This window comes from Pleurodeles waltl, chromosome 3_1, assembly GCF_031143425.1.
Source record: "Pleurodeles waltl isolate 20211129_DDA chromosome 3_1, aPleWal1.hap1.20221129, whole genome shotgun sequence".
In the NCBI taxonomy this organism is placed as follows: Eukaryota; Metazoa; Chordata; class Amphibia; order Caudata; family Salamandridae; genus Pleurodeles; species Pleurodeles waltl.
In genome coordinates, this window is record NC_090440.1 from 304,717,472 (window position 1) to 304,734,586 (window position 17,115).

General features: G+C 43.9%; 1 protein-coding gene across 2 annotated transcripts in view; it reads left to right on the forward strand.

Moving 5' to 3' along the window:
- The window catches only part of WDR72 (WD repeat domain 72), an 896,838-nt gene that overhangs the window by 170,740 nt on the left and 708,983 nt on the right, over window positions 1–17,115 (forward strand). The gene's annotated exons all lie outside the window — the stretch shown is intronic.

Here is a 17,115-nt window from a genome sequence, read left to right on the forward strand (position 1 = left end):
CCTTTGAAGTCTCATTGAGCGTTTCAAAAGCCGGATTGCAGAGCAATCCGGCTTTTGAAACGCCCACTAGACACTAGGGATTTATTTTAGAAAATGAAACTGGCATGAGGGAGCGACCCCTTGGGCAAGGGTCGCTCCCCTGGGGGGCAAATTGTATTTAGAGCATTTCTGCCCCCCTTTTAGATCAATCTGCCCCCAAGGGGGGCAGAAACAACTAGGCACCGGGGATCTTTTTTTTTGCGCCAATGTCATGCAGGGGCGACCCCGTAGGCAAGGGTCGCTCCCCCGGGGGGGTTGGGGAGGCAAATTTATTTTAGGCCATTTTTGGCCCCCCTGGGGATTCCAGAACTTTCTGTCACCGAAATGAGAGAAAAAAGTGTGTTTTTTGGCCAAATATTGAGGTTTGCAAAGGATTCTGGGCAACAGAACCTGGTCAGATCCCCACAAGTCACCCCATCTTAAATTCCCCTTGGTATCTAGTTTTCATAAATGTGCTGGTTTGCTAGGTTTCCCCAGGTGCTGACTGAGCTAGAGGCCAAAATCAACAGGTAGGCACTTTGCAAAAAACACCTCTGTTTTCTGTGTAAAAATGTGATGTGTCCACGTTGTGTTTTGAGCCATTTCCTTTCATGGGCGCTAGGCCTACCCACACAAGTCAGGTACCATTTTTATCAGGAGACTTGGGGGAACACAGAATAGCAAAACAAGTGTTATTGCCCCTTGTCTTTCTCTACATTTTTTCCTTCCAAATGTAATGCAGTGTTTAAAAAAAGACGTCTATTTGAGAAATGCCCTGTAATTCACATGCTAGTATGGGCACCCTGGAATTCAGAAATGTGCAAATAACCACTGCTTCTCAACAGCTTATCTTGTGGCCATTTTGGAAATACAAAGGTTTTCTTGATACCTATTTTTCACTTTTTATATTTCAGCAAATGAATTGCTGTATACCCGGTATAGAATAAAAACCCATTGCAAGGTGCAGCTCATTTATTGGCTCTGGGTACCTAGAGTTCTTGATGAACCTACAAGCCCTATATATCCCCGCAACTAGAAGAGTCTAGCTGACGTAACAGTATATTGCTTTCAAAAATCTGACATCGCAGGAAAAAGTTAGAGTAAAACGTGGAGAAAAATGGCTGTGTTTTTCACCTCAATTTCAATATTTTTTTATTTCAGCTGTTATTTTCTGTAGGAAACACTTGTAGGATCTACACAAATGACCCCCTGCTGAATTCAGAATTTTGTCTACTTTTCAGAAATGTTTAGCTGTCTGGGATTCAGCATTGGTTTCCCACCCATTTTGGTCACTAACTGGAAGGAGGCTGAAAGCACAAAAAATAGTAAAAATGGGGTATGTCCCAGTAAAATGTCAAAATTGTATTGAAAAATTGGGTTTTCCAATCCAAGTCTGCCTGTTCCTGAAAGCTGGGAAGATGGTGATCTTGCCACCGTAAACTCTTTGTTGGTGCCATTTTCAGGGAAAAAACCACAAGCTGCCTTCTGCATCCCTTTTTTCCCATTTAAAAGAAAAAAGAAAAAACTCTGTATTTTGGCTAATTTCTTGGTCTCCTTCAGGGGAACCCACAAAGTCTGGGTACCTCTAGAATCCCTAGTATGTTGGAAAAAAAGGACGCAAATTTGGCGTGGGTAGCTTATGTGAACAAAAAATTATGAGGGCCTAAGCCCAAAAAAGGCTTGGCACAGGAGGGGGAAAAGGCCTGGCAGCGAAGGGGTTAATGAAAACATGTGAAAGCTGCATGAGGGACAGCAAACAGCATCAGAAAACAAAGGAGATGACAATTGCCATTAGGGAACTCTGCACTATGATTCAGCAGAAGCGTGTCAGCCAGTGTAGGTGCCATCAACAATTGATGGGCAGGTTGGATGGGTTCTGCAGATCGGTCAATCGGCTCGCTATCTCAACTACCTTTATTATCACGACGTGCTGTGGGCATACAAGTGGAGATGGCACATTGCAGTCAGGACGTTGCACAAGAATTTGTGCAAGTAACCAATGTTTTGGAGACAATGCAGACAGTACGGAGCGCTACAAACAGCGAACTGGGTGGTGGGGATAGTGAGGAGCTCTCTAGCCTCAGCAGTCTCACAGCCCCTGTGATGGATCCTAGGTGTCACAGTACCAGACACAGTACTGCCTTTGAACCCGCTACAAGAGGTGCCATGGAGGCCACTGAGCACTCAAGTGGAGTGCGTGGACATAGGAAGTAATGTTGAGGGATACAGGGGACTAGCTTAGCATGTAGAAAAACTGTTACACTGTGATGCTAATAGTGTGACACTGTTACTCGCACCTGTTTGTGTATAGTGCATAGCTATGTCCTAATCACACACATACTGCCTAAAGTCAAGGCAATAAAGATGCTATCTACAGCAATACATATAATAGACGTAGTATTGTCATTACTTACATCAGAAATGGTTGCACGTGATGTCATCAGTCTTTGTCTGCCCTTTGCTGCACTGCTTCTGTCTACTGGGTGAAGGGGTGGCAAGGGATCAACATCATCATCTGAGTCTGGCTTGGTGGGTTTCACTGGTATGCCCCTTGGTGTAGCAATGTTGTGCAACATAGCACATGTAGCCATGATTTTGCATGTTGTTTTAGGGCCGTATTGTAGTGCACCACCATTCTTGTGGATGCATCTGAAGCAGCTCTTCAGCAGGCCAAAGGTCCTCTCCACAACGCTGTGGGTTGTCCTGTGAGCAGCATTATACCTCCTCTTAGCTGGCGTTGCAGGACTCCGGTAGAGCATCAGTATGAATGACTGAACGGTGTAGGCACTGTCTCCTGGAATGACATGAGAGTACAATGAGTACTTGTTATATGGTGCATCACATTTACATCAATGCAACATTGTCACCTATGACATTACCCAGTAGGTATCCTTCGCCAAACTCCCCAGCTAGTAGTCTTGTGCAAATTCCACTGTGGCGAGATGTTGGAGTCATGGGTGCTACCTGGATATCTGGCCACGAGATCGGTTCTAATGTTGGAAGCTTTGCTAATTACTTGTGTGTTCATGGAATGTGAATTTTTACAGTTACGATAAACATACTCTGTGGCCGATGGTGTCCCATCGATGGCGCCTATTACATGTAGGAATCGGGCAATCTGGTAGAAATCAAATTTTGTCTGTAGTAATTCCTGTGGAGTGTTGGGGAATCTTATGTGCTGTTGAATTTTGCTCAGCATGGCAATGAGAAATGCATTGACAAATCGTGAGAGGGCACTCTGTGAGACCCCTCCAGCTTCTGCTATAACCCCTAGATAGCTCCCTGAGGCTAATAGTTGCAGGGGGCATAATACCTGCACATGGGTGGGAATACTATTGGTCCTGTGTGTGGTGCTTTGCAATATGGGTTGTAGATCCACCATCAGGTCAAGTATCATGGCTGAGCTTAACCTGTACTTCTTGTATATCTCCTCCTCTGTTGGGTCAAAAAGGGTTATGTGCACTCTGAAAATGCGCTCCTGCCTCCTCCTCCCTCTCCTCAAACCTGCCAGGATTCTCATCCTCCTCGCCATCACGTAGAGTGAGGCCATTGTGGAAAAGGGGCTGAGTCATTCTGGGCCTCTTTTTATAGGTTGCACCTGGTTACCACCTGATTTCACTTTGTGATAAATTGCATGTGAAAAAGGCCATTCTGCGAATAATCACGATTTGCGAATTTTTGATGCATAGCATTGCGAGATGGAATTTGCGTGTCCCAATCTGTGTAACACAAATAGCGACATGATTTTGTGGATCGCTACCTGCAATTCGCAAATCTAGGTCGCAATTTGCATTACGCAGATTACGATTCGCTAAATCATGTCGCTATTTACAATACGCAGATTGTGACACGCAAATTCATGTCGTAGTTGCAAGGAATCCCTATTTTAGCGATACCTTATATTTGCCCTGCGAATGCCATTCATACATCGTGAAAGGCATTTTTGCTTTCTCAAATGGACGAATTTTGCGATTTGCACCGTTTGCAAATGCTAAAAAGTTTGATACATCTGGCCCATAGTTCTTTATTGAATGACTTGTATAATTTCTTTACATGAATCACAAACCTACTATTTATGTCCGTACTGGCATTGTTTCAACATACTGCTCAGTTTGTTTCACCTAATGTTCATTCATTTCTTTACTAATACTTTGTAAAATAAACTGCGTTTCACTAGGCATCCCTGAAAATTGCATGTGCTGTAGCATGTTTATCTTTCAGTATCAGTTAGAATTTCTGCTGACTGAAAAATGTTTTTTTTTAAAACAGCCACAAAGATGGAAAGCCACTCAGAGCAGGGACCATTAGGGACAACCTTTTCAACTTTTCTCTGAAGGTTACTCAATCAGAAAACCAATCATAATCTCCCTTTTATGTTAAATTTATTTTCTACCACTGCTGACTGGTTTCTATTGTTAAACCTTCCCAACACTTCTCAAAAAATAGCCCAGTTAGGTAGCAGTTTTTACCAGCTCTGCGGATTCACTGCAGCACTCAGTGTAGCCCCATGTAAATCCACCGGTGGATCCACGGCGTTCAGCACAATCTCTTGTGTAAATTCGCCAGTGGATCCACAGGGAAGTTTGAAAATAATTCAACATTTTAAAAATACACAAATCCATATAAATGCTCTTTGGACACAAAAGCAAATCTCAACATTAAATAATCATGTTAAATCATTATTGGCTCTACATTTGCAACAACAAAGTCAAAGTCTAGTCTTTTTTGCATTCCCTTCACCCTCATACTCCTGTAGCTGTGTTACCATGGTAACACAGTCTGCAACATTCTGCTGCAGCAGGTCACAAGTTCATAACAGTTTCTAAGAGGAGCATGCTTACTGTTCGAAATGGTTGGCAAGGGTATGCACCTAAATCAGGCAGAACCACACCCACTCTAGGGGTGAGGGAGTTAGACACCCAAGGTAATTCCTACTCACCCCCTTAGTAGCTTGTCACGAGCAGTCAGGCCTAACCCAGATGCAATGAGTAAAGTGATTGAACAATACACACAGTACACGTGACTCACTAAACCTACCACAAAGGAAACACAGCATTAAGTTATATAAAAATAAACTGTATTGTATAAAACATCATTAGACCAAACATAATATGTCAGTAATACCCTGCTACATAAGCAGTTGTCAGAACATTACTCGGGTACTATTACTCTGTGGAAACCAACAGTAGTCATAATAAAGCACATAGGTTACTGGTTGTCCTGCAAAATAAGTAGTCAGGTGGTCATGGTTACAAAGGAGATGTAAATCCCAAAACTCTTACCATACATGCCATAATGCCATTGTGCCGATCATTGGCATGCTCCCCCCCTATGGGAAAGACCGAGAAAGGGATTTCGAGGCAGCTGCCTCTGTCCTCACGGGACTGCTGCTACCTTTTGCACTGCGCCTCTGGCGCATGGTGCGAACCTTCTCCTGCTGCCCGCCTGGGCCGTGACAGTGGAGCACCAAGACAAGTGAAGCTTACTTCAGTCTACATCCTTCGCGATCCTCCTGGGTCGCGGAGGTAATCTCCCACACGCCACAGAGCGCAATTTCTCCTGACAAAAGGCAGAGCAGTTGGAGCGCTCTTCAGGCACCATGCTCCCACCTGGGAGCAATCAAAATATAGCACTTTAAAGCCACCAGAATGCTACGCTTCCCCCGCTGGGGAAGCAGAAAAGGCAGCGCTGCAAAGCAGGGAACATAGGCCTCCGTCCACAACCTCTGAAGACAACAAGAGGAAGCACAGGGTGGCAGGGCCCTACAAGCAGGCCACAACAAGCAGGCCAGCACAAAGGGTTGCAGTCAGTGGCAAGTCTTCTTAGTGGCCCAGCAGGTCACATGTCAGCACAACAGCAGCAGTCCAAGGCGGTTCCTGGCGGGTCACTCCAGCGGCATCCTGTGTACAGTTCAGTATTCCATTAGTATCTGTCTTGATGGGGAAAAATTCCTTGTACTTATAATCAGTCTCTGCCTTATGTTTTACACAAAAGGGTGAGAGAGGTTCAAACCATTTCCAACTGGTTCTAGGAGTGACCCCTCTCTCATCCAGCAAAGGCTCCAGACATCAGTTGGGGGTAACTGAGCTCTTTGTGTGAGGCCAGGACACAGCCTTTACCAATGCAGGTGTGGCCTGCCTCTCCTCTCAGCCCAGGAAGACCATTCACTATGCAGATGAAACTCTGTGACACCTCCACCGTCCGTGTGTACAGACTGTCTGAAAAGTATGCACAGAGCCCAGCTGTCACTATGCCCCAGACGTGGATTCATGCTGCAAAACACCAGAGCCATAAGCACACAGATATGCTCACTTTCTAGAAGTGCCATTTCTATAATGGTAATAAAAAATCCATCTACACCAGTAAGCAGCATTTCTCACTACCATTACAACCATACCAAACATGCCTATGATACCCCTCATAGATCAGACAATACTACCCAGACATAAGGTAGAGCATTTCCAATGCATTCCAATGAGCAAGGAAACACTCACAGCAGTGAGAAGCCAAATAAGCTGTTTGTCAAAACCAGGACAGGCCACACAACTAGGCACATGTCCTGTATTTTACATACACAGCACCCTGCCAATAGGGCTATCTAGGGCATTCCTTAGGGGTGACCTATATTTAGTAAAGGGGAGTTACAGGCCTGGCAAGTACATTTAGATGCCAGGTCCCTGTGGCAGTAAACTGTTTAGAAGGCTACCTCTGTGGGTGCCACAAGCAGTACTGCAGGCCCACTAGTAGCATTTAATTTACAGGCCCTAGGTATAGACATACCACTGTACAAGGGGCCTACAGGTAAATTAAATGTGCCAATCGGGTGTAAGCCAATCATACCAAGTTTAGAAGGAAGAGCACATGCACTTTAGCACTGATCAGCAGTGGTAAAGTGCCCAGAGTCCTTGCGTCAGCAAAAAGGGTCAACATCCAGAACGATTTGGAAATCCTAAAGAAGGATACCTTTGGGAAATGAATAACACGTTTTCCACATTCTGCCTTTGTTTTTGTTTTTTTGTTCTATTTAACATTTGCCAGAGGCAGAAGTGGAACTGATCAGCTCAGTTCTGCCCACAAACAGACAAATCCAGGAAACATGTTAATAAAACTGTTTCCGCATTCCTCAGAGATCAGAACCAGGGTTCCAAATACCACAACAACATACGATTTGATATGAGTGGTCTATACAGAAATGATGGAGTTCACCTAAAAGACAAAGGCAACAAGCTGTTCCTTCATAACTTGAAAGACTGCATCCTTTATCATCTGCAGTAATCAACTACACATCATAAACAAACAGGCTATTTTCAGAGTCAATCCATTAATCATACACATGTTTATTTATTTTTATATACCTTTGTTTTTTGTCTTTGGATCCGCGAACCCACCTGTGGACTTTGAAACCAAGGAAAAAACATTTTCTAACATTCTGTACACATTGTTTTCAATATACCATATTAATTTAAATTTATGTAGCAACAAAACTCATACCCCGACTTATTCATATGCATTAGTGCCCACATATTGGACCGGGACCTTTTCCTACTGACTGACTCTCTCTGGGTATGAGAGTGGATGTGATAGCATCTCTCTAGCTGGGGGAGGGGTGCATTAGTGTCTATCCTGCTGTGAAACTGGATTTGAGCGTATGTATGTGTGTGAGAGTGAGTGTCAGAGTGTGTGTCTGGGAGTGAGATTACGTGTGAGAGCGTCTATGTTGGTGTAAGACTGACTGTGAGAGTCTCTTCTGGGTGGGAGAGGGAGTGTGATAGTGTCTGCATGGATGCAAGAGTGGGTGTGAGAGTGTGCGGATGTGATAGTGCATGTGACAGTGTCTCCCAGAGTGTGACAGTGGGTGTTATGGTGTTTGTCTGGGTGTTTGAATATGTGTATGAAGTTTTTTTTACGTTTCACGAGATGTGCGGATTCACCCACGGATTTACACCGGAGGCTGTGCTGAGCCCCTGTGGGTGGATCCATGGATCTCAAACTGTGAAAAAAACATATTTTTTATCATTTCCCGTACATTATTTATACCTTCCTTACAACTATTTCACTTCCATGGGGTCGGGGAATCTCTACCCTGACTCCATCAGCTCCATTTCACCACCCCACCCCCATATTTCAGCCTCGGTGACCATTTCTTGACAAAATAAAATGGCAGCTGCAATATGTCAGGTTGCGACCAGCAAATGAAATTATTCCTGTGGCACGTGGATCCGCAGATCGATCCACAGTGGATCTGGGGATTGATCCACGATGCATCCATGTCCTTGGATAGCTATATTTTTTGGCCTTAAATGACTCCAAAACTACTGAACAAATTCCCACCACACCGCCAAAAGCTTGATTTGCGCAACAGGATCTAGCTTCCTTCTAAATCTGGTGTAATTCTGTTCACTGGTTTGGGCTGTAGGCATGTCTAAAGATCCTATGGAAAAATAAATGGGGAAAACACGTTTTGGGCCCTCCTTTTTCTCAGCTCCTGCTATACGGATCACCCCAAAACTTTCAAGACAGCAGCTGAACAGTCCCAAGTATAAGTTTTGAAAATGTATTGAAGATTCGTCAAGGGGTGCCAAAGTTATAGGGAAAACAAAAAATGTGCTGTCTATGGAAACTAGGTCCTAACTGTAACTACTTAGCGGCAACTGCCACTAGGTAATATGTTAGATATATATATGTATGTATATATAGTATATGTGTATATATATATATATATATATATATCTGTAATATATGAGGGAAGTTACTGAAAACAAAACACAAAGGTAAAAGTGAAATTATGGTTAAGTCACAAAAGTGTCAAGGGTGGGCAGGAGGCCACTAAACCCCAGATGAAGGTACAAAATGTCCCACAGAATGCTGGAGGATGCAGAGTTGTTTCTATGCAGAAAGACTGCAAACAAGCCTTGCTGGCTGCAAAGGTCGCGTTGAAGAAAATGGGTGCCGCCCAGGCCCAGGAAGGACCAGGAGGTCGCCACTTGGGAGAGGAGACAGAGGGGGCCCTCAGCAATACAGAGAGCCCATGCAGAAGAAGGCAGCACCCGCAGAAGTACTTGAACATGGGTTCAAGAAAACTGAGCATGGCGGTCGTCTCAACACTACAAAGGAGGGTCCCACGAAGCCGGTGGTCAACTCAGCGAGTTGAGCAGTGCAGGACGGAGTGCTGGGGACCTGGGCTGTGCTGTGCACAAAGGATTCCTTGCAAAAGTGCACAGAACCCTAGCAGCTGCAGTTCACACAGTACACAGGATTACTGTATGGCGTATTGGCTTACCTCCGCCAAATTTGGACAGATGGACCACTGGACTGTTGGGGTCACTTGGATCCAGCTCCTGTGTTCCAGGGACCACGCTCGTCACGATGAGAGGGGACCCTCTGGTTCTGATTAGCAGAGCCTCAGTGACACAGTTAGGCACTACACAGGGATACACATACAGGCCACAACTATGAGCATTGGTGCACTGGCTAGCTGGGTCCCAGTGAGACATATAAAACACACTGACAAATAGGGGTTTCATTATGAGTACTGGGGTCCTGGCTAGCAGGATCCCAGTGAGACAGTAAAAACACTCTGACATATACTCTCAAACAGGCCAAAAGTGTGGGTAACAATGCTAGAAAGAGGCTACCTTCCTACACCGATTTAGGAGCTTTAAGTTACTGAGTGGCTGGATTGTGTGAGCCCTGGTCAAGCAGCAATGACAAGTCTTTGCCAGGGTAAGACACAGCAAACCCTAAAGTAACTGGTGCTCATCCCCCGGTAGCTTTGCACAGAGCAGTCCGGCTTAACTTAGAGGCAATGTTTAAAGTATTTATGCAACATTTCAAACAGGAAAATAGTTCAGAACAGCACACATAAAGATTCCACACCAGTTCAAAGAAATAGAGGTGTATTTGGAGAATAAAACAAGACCAGGATAACAAAAATCTTGGTCATTAGAACCCAAATTATGAATTATTAAAGAACAAATCGAAAAATTGCACCTAAAAGCATTAAGCGCCAACTGCGGCAGTTTGGTCACACTGGACTGGGTCAAATTCAAAAGTTCAGGCTGGCCACGATTAAGTGGGGGTCAGATACAATCCCAGGTTAGTCCTCCTGAAATTTTAACTTCTCAGGGTTAGTGCCAAGAGTCCTGTTCATGTTAGAGAGGGCCAGGAGAAACGAGGAGAGCATAGTGTGGGCAGCGAAGAGCAGACTGGGTGTTGTGAATGGGCAGGCTGGAGCTTCATGTTGCCAGACCCCCATGGGCAGTCAGAGCTGCTTTGTGAAGACAAGGGCTGGCGGTGGCTGCGTTGATTCTCAGTGCGAGTGGCATGGTCACAGTGCGAACTGTCCTGTTCACGGTCGTGAAAAGCCCAAAAGCTCAATTTAAGCTTGCTGAGCTGCACCAATGGCCCAGGACCTAGGAGGGGCATCAGTTGGGTGACAGGAACCTGCTGTAGCTGGGTCCTGGAGCTGGGTGGGGAGCCTTTGTGTCTTTAAGGCTCAGATCAGGAGGCCAGCAGACTAGCCCATGGAGTCACTCTGGGGTGCTGGGTTCACTATGAAGTTGCAGGTCCCATTTTCTTTCCCAGGCAAGAGGGCAGCAGCTAGCATGTCAACACAGCAGAGCAGCAGTTCAGGGGAGTGGCAGTCCTTCTAGCAGCACAGCAGTCCTTCTCCCTGACAGAGTATCAACAGGTCCAGAAGTGCACTGATTTGGTTGTGTCTAAAATCCAGAACGTATACACAGTGGAAGTTGGGAGAAGCTTCTGGAGGCAGGCATTTGAAGTGCACAAATGTCCCTCCTTTCCTGGCCCTGGCTCAGGACTAACTAAAGGGGGTATGCAGCCCTTTGTGTGGAGACAGGATAAAGCTTATTCAAGAATAAGAGGGGATGGGCCCAGCTCCTCCCACTGATACTGCCAGTGATGCCCATCCAGTCAAACTAAGCTCACCATTGGGTGTGGCTGTCTAGGAGGAATACACAAAACCCAACTGTCAGCTGCACCCAGTCATTTGACCCAGAGACAAGCTGCAGATACCAAATGCAATTGTTTTTAAAATCAGGCTTCACTATAAGTTAGGATTTTAAATTGTGATTCCAGAGATACCAAACGTGAACTGGTTATCTCTTATAAAATAAGAGAAGGCAACCCAAAGTTATTCTATTGGAAGAGACTGGCCTTGCAGTAACAAAAAACAAATGTAATAGTTTATCATTAACAGGGCATGTAAAATTTAAAAGTACATGTTCTACTTTTTAAATACATTGTACCCTGCCATCTGAGCTGTCCAGGGCCTACCCTAGGGGTGACTTAAAATATATTAAAAAGGAAGGAAGGTTTTAACCTGGCTAAAGGTCACTTTCAGAACTGCACAGAGAGGCTGCATTGGCAGCCCGAACGCGTGTTTAAAGGACTACCTGAAATGAGTGACTCAATCAGTGCTGCAGAACCACTGGTAGCTTTACAGGCCTTGGGAACATATTGTGTCACTTTACTAAGGACTTACATGTAAATTAAGTATGCCAATTGGGTGTAACCCAGAGTTATCATGTTTTAGGGAAGGAGCAAAAGCACTTTAGCAGTGGTAAAGTGTGATGAGTCCTGAGGCCAGCAAAAATATAGTCAACAAAAACAGGAGGTCTGAAGGCAAAATGTTAGGGACAACCAAGGTTCTAACAGTCTAACAGAAGCACAAACGTATTTAGGTGCAGTCACTTTGGTGAAAAATCAGCTACAGTGTGATAGCACATTCAGATGTAGAATCACTGGTACAGACAGAAAATGTTCACACCACATAGGGATGTAAAAGTATCACCACTGTAAAAGAAGTGTGAGTGGGGAAAACCTTAAGAAGCAAAATCATTTCAGGTGGAAAAACTGTTTTATTTGCAAAATTACCCAGTGGCAGAGTAGGAGTGTGACACTTCATTTTGGCATGGTATTAATGTGCACTATTTGGTAAATAATTTATGAATCACCCCATGAAGCAGCCTAATGGCAACACATAACAGTACAAACCATCAAAATAAATAAACGTCTAGTGACAGATCTCCACTGCTCTTTGGAAAAAGGTTTTTGGCCTATGTAAATGGTTTTGGTGATCTCTTTCCTTGTCATAAGCATATCTGGGTTGTTAGACCTGACAGCCTTCGGGTGGTCAGCCCTAACTTTTTGCCTGCCTCCCTCCACCTTTAGGCTACTGCTTTTGCTGGTTTTTAGACTCTTCACACTTTACCACTGCTAACCAGTGCTAAAGTGCATATGCTCTCTCCCTTTAAACATGGTTACATTGGATCATACCCAATTGTGCATTTAAATTACTTAAGTCCCTAGTAAAGTGCACTAGATGTGCCCAGGGCCTGTAGATAAAATGCTACTAGTTGGCCTGAAGCACTGATTGTGCCACCCACTTAAGTAGCTCCTTAAACTTGTCTAACGCCTGCCATTGCAAGGCCTGTGTGTGCAGTATCACTGCCAATTCGACTTGGGATTTAAAAGTACTTGCCAAGCCTAAACCTCTCCTTTTTTCTACATATAAAACACACCTAAGGTATGCCCTAAGTAACCCACTGCATTTTGAATGGGTTTTCCTGGGCTGGGAGGGTGGAGGGCCTTTCCACTTACATGTCAAAGGACAGTAGCCTGCCCAAACACAAAGAACTGCCACACCCCCTACTGGGACCCTGGCAGACATGATTGAACTGAAAGGGGACCTTGTGCACTTCTAAGCCACTCTTTGAAGTCTCCCCCACTTCAAAGGCACTTTTGGGTATTTAAACTGTGCCTCTGCCCCTATCAACTCAGACAGCTCCTGGAGAAGAGAACCTGAACAAGAACTTACATCCTGCCACGAAGAACTGCCTGGTTGCCCAAAGGACTCACCTGTCTGCTTTCTGTGAAGGACTGCTGCCTTGCTGTTGCCCTGCTGCCTTTCTGCACTCTGGCTGTGGTGAAGAAGTGCTCTCCAAGGGCTTGGATAGCACTTGCCTCCTGTTCCCTGAAGTCTCAGGACCAAAAAGACTTCATCTCTACAAGAAGGACTCCTTGTGCAGCGAAAATCGACGCACAGCCTGCCAGAAACTATGCACAGCCTGCACCGCAGTGAAAAATTCACTGCACGCCGAACCGGAACGACGCAGCCAGACTTCGCAACGAGAAGATTGATGCAGCGCCAGTGAAGCGACCAGAAATTCGACACATGGCCCACTGGATCAATGCACAGCCAAGCCGGAATGACTCAGCCTGACATCCAGAGAGGAATCGGCGAAGCACCTGCCATGCGGTAGAAATTTCCAGACAAAGCCCACTAGATCGACGCAGCCCCTGTGACTTTGTCCTGTCAGCATCCAAAAACCCCGCAACCCAAAGAGGATCCACGACTGAGCACTGGAAATCGACGCACAGCTGTCCCTGCATGAAAACTAAATGACGCATCGCCATGTGCGGGCCCTAAAAATTGATGCACACCCCCTTTGTTTCCACGTATCTCCTCCTCTGCAGTTCTCTATGGAGATTTTGGACATGAACCAGGTACTTTGTGCTTGAAAGATAAATGTATTGCTTTTAAAAGACTAAAGACAGTGATATCTCAACATATATTTATTGCATTTTAATCGTTTTGACCTGCATCTTATCAGATAAATATTATATATTTTTCTAAACGCTGTGTGGTATTTTTGTGGTGCTATACTATTATTCCATGATTTATTGCACACATACTTAACACATTGCCTTCTAAGTTAAGCCTGACTGCTCAGTGCCTAGCTACCAGAGGGTGGGCATAGGAAAATGTGGATTGTGTGTGACGTTACCTGACTAGAGTGAGGGTCCTTGCTTGGATAGGGGGTAACCTGACTGCCAACCAAAGACCCCATTTCTAACATGGGTGAAATGCAAATTAGACCAGCATAACTCATGTATTTTGGGAAATTGACCGTTAATATTTTTTTTGATGAAAGCATAAATCTATTATTGACAAACCAGGGCTATACGGGTATCATATCATGGTAGGGAAATTAGTATGGACAGTATGAGGGCTACTGTATGATGGCATGAAATGTTTCTTCATAGTATGAAATGTTCAGACAATTTTTTAAGGGCTGTTGTAATGCTGACCAACAAGAACTAATTTCTAGGCTTCCTCATGCAACATTCTAATGAGACTATTTAGACTGAAAAAGATCACTCGACTCTGTGTAAAAACCATTCTACATTCATTGTCAAATCATACCTAACTAGAAAGTGCATTTCCCTTTGTCCTAGTACTAGTCAGATATTTGTGGACAACCAGAAATAAAAATAACTAAGAAAAAGGCAATAAGGCGATCCCTAACAGAAGAAGATATGACTTCCACTTTAGCCTGCTTCTCCATATTGTCTTAGCCATGGCTTTGTCTGCATCATTTAAGAAACATTTAAGAACAATCTATCTCCTTTTCCACACAATCCTGCTCCTCACTCTTGCACCTGAAATACGATGGAATCATTGATAACTGAGGTTAGATTCCATTCCCTTTCAGCAGCATGTCCATTATTAATGAAAAACTCTGATTAGAGCTAAACAAATTATAATGCATCATTGAGGCCCTATTGTCACAAAAGCTAGGCCACACGAATTGACAATGATGATTCACTTATCAGATTTTACCTTATCTATTGAGAAGGGCGGTGTCCAACTTCTTGTCTTCATTACATGGAGCTCAGCTTTCTGAGATAGATGCCTCCTCAGTTATTAAACTGTAAACTTTGCACTTGTATAGCGCACTACTCACCGTTAGGGTCTCAAGGCGCTGTACGCATACCGCTGTGCAACCCCTCCTGTCTTTTCCTTTGAAGCACCCACTCCTGGGCAACCCCCAGGGTGAAGCCAGGCATCCAAGTGCTGTCAGGGCCGTTGTGGAGATTAATTGGTCCCACTCTGTTTTGCCCAGAGTTACAGAGTGGCACCCATTAATTTGATTAGGCAACGAGGCAAGAATTATCTGGTCCAAGGGAGTTGAGCCCAAGACACACTGAGGCGGGAATTGAACTTGGTACCGGGCCAGATCTCTGCATCAGGGTCTGCAGCTCTAACCATTGTGCCACACTTCTCCACTAGTTATTATGTTGTTGTAGCCCCAATATAAATTTTTTTGACCCACAACATGATGTGTCACATTTCAACCCACAGACATCCCTAGGAAATACTGAATTCAGTAATAATTGTTAGCCGTAAGTCAGCTCAGGGTCTGTGCTAGAACATTTACCTTGCACAATGACAGTGCTGGAAGGGCAGTTAACGTAGGTTGCCAGGATTGCAGTCACATAGGAGAAGCCAAAATTACAATTCCATCCACTTAGTCTCTCAAGGGCCCATTAACTGCTGGTGAGAAAGAGAAATGACAATGACCCAAATGTGAGACTAGTAGGATCTACTGGAAAGGGGAATCCAGGAACTGCTGCAACAAACAGACACCCATTTCCCAAACTCTTGACATATTCAAGACATCTAAAAATGCCTCCCCTTGATATTTACAGATGCCAAGAGTAAATCATACCACCTGAGACAGTGATGGCAAAACTAGTGAACCTGAGGTACTAAGTGTAGAACGTGGTTAAATCTGAGCTTGGGTCTATGACTTTCAGGTCCACTGCAACTTTTACCCAAAGCTTAGTCATTTTCCACTGTGGTTTGGATCTTCTGTGGTTTTGTGGTCACTTGCTGCTAAGTCACAATGAAAGAAAGAAAATTGTTTCAATGCTTGTATTCATTTGAAAAAGGACATCTCGCCTTGTAACTTTGATAAACCTGGAAGACACTTGGTGATGCCTCTTGTTGATGAGTATGTAATTCTATAGCTAGATTGTAGGACTCTCCCTAATGTAGTGACCATAATTTGCTCGCAAAAATTAGCTGCTTGACAAATCGTCTTGCTATACCATTGAAGACATTAATAATAGCATTCACTTTTTTCTGATTCCATTCCACCTGCACAGAAACCTTTACCAGAAGCATGTTTTCCATTGTATTTACTAATCTGTCAATGATCATACCCCACTACACATACCTGTTAACCATTCTGTGAGATATGGAGGGCAAATAACGGTTTAAAAATTCTACGTACGTCTTGAAACAAAGTATCCACACAAGTGGTGTTTGTTGAATTATTAGTGGTAGGTAGAACATCAGGAACTAAAAATGACATCCCTGCAACTAACATAAAAATTAAGGGGTATGCCTATAAAATGAAAGGAACCCAACTCACTGCTACTAGGAAAATCAAGTGACTATTTAGAATAACAGAATAATGGCTTCCATGACATGTCATACCGGTCTATTTTTCAACCATGTATGCATCCACAGTTTTCTTGTTTCCCTATATAATGGGCAGAATAACAATAAATGACTTCTTGATTGCAGAAAAGAGTAATCAGTGCCCTAGAATGCCTACATTCAAAATCGTTAGAACTGAAACTAATACTGAGAATAACCATTGATGTATGACAAGATATCTGATTTCAAGCTAAGTGGGGAGGGTATGGGAGGAGGGCAGGGTGTTTCATAGAATGTTTTTGGAAATAGGTTTGTTTCTGTTTCCCCAGTAATACCTGAATGTTTATTTCTTGGGGCCAATTGAGATAATCTCAAACTGCTATGTGGCAAATATTATTGACCTTCATTTTGGCTACTATCTGTTGCTTGTTGATGCGCTCTATTGTTTTACCCGCTTGGGATCCAGGCATATTTCTACATTTATTGTCCAGGGATCTCCTAATAATTATACTGCACCGTACCATGTAAGGTGCTTTGAACTGCCAATAAAGAAATATATTAAAACGAAAAGGGAAGAACTTATAATGGAATTTTAATTCAAAAGTAACCTATCCAGAGCAGATGGATCAATTACAAGTATGTCTAAAGCTAATGGTCCATTTGTTAGAAATGCATAATCTTCTTCTATAACACTGTATTGATTGATCCACTCTGGTACTTTCAAACCATGCCCAATATATGTGTTTCAAAAATGGATATTTTTAAATGGATGTAATCAGGAACAAGTCATACATCCATAAGACCAAGGATCTCAAATACAGATTTTATGTGGCTAGCCCAGAGAAGGG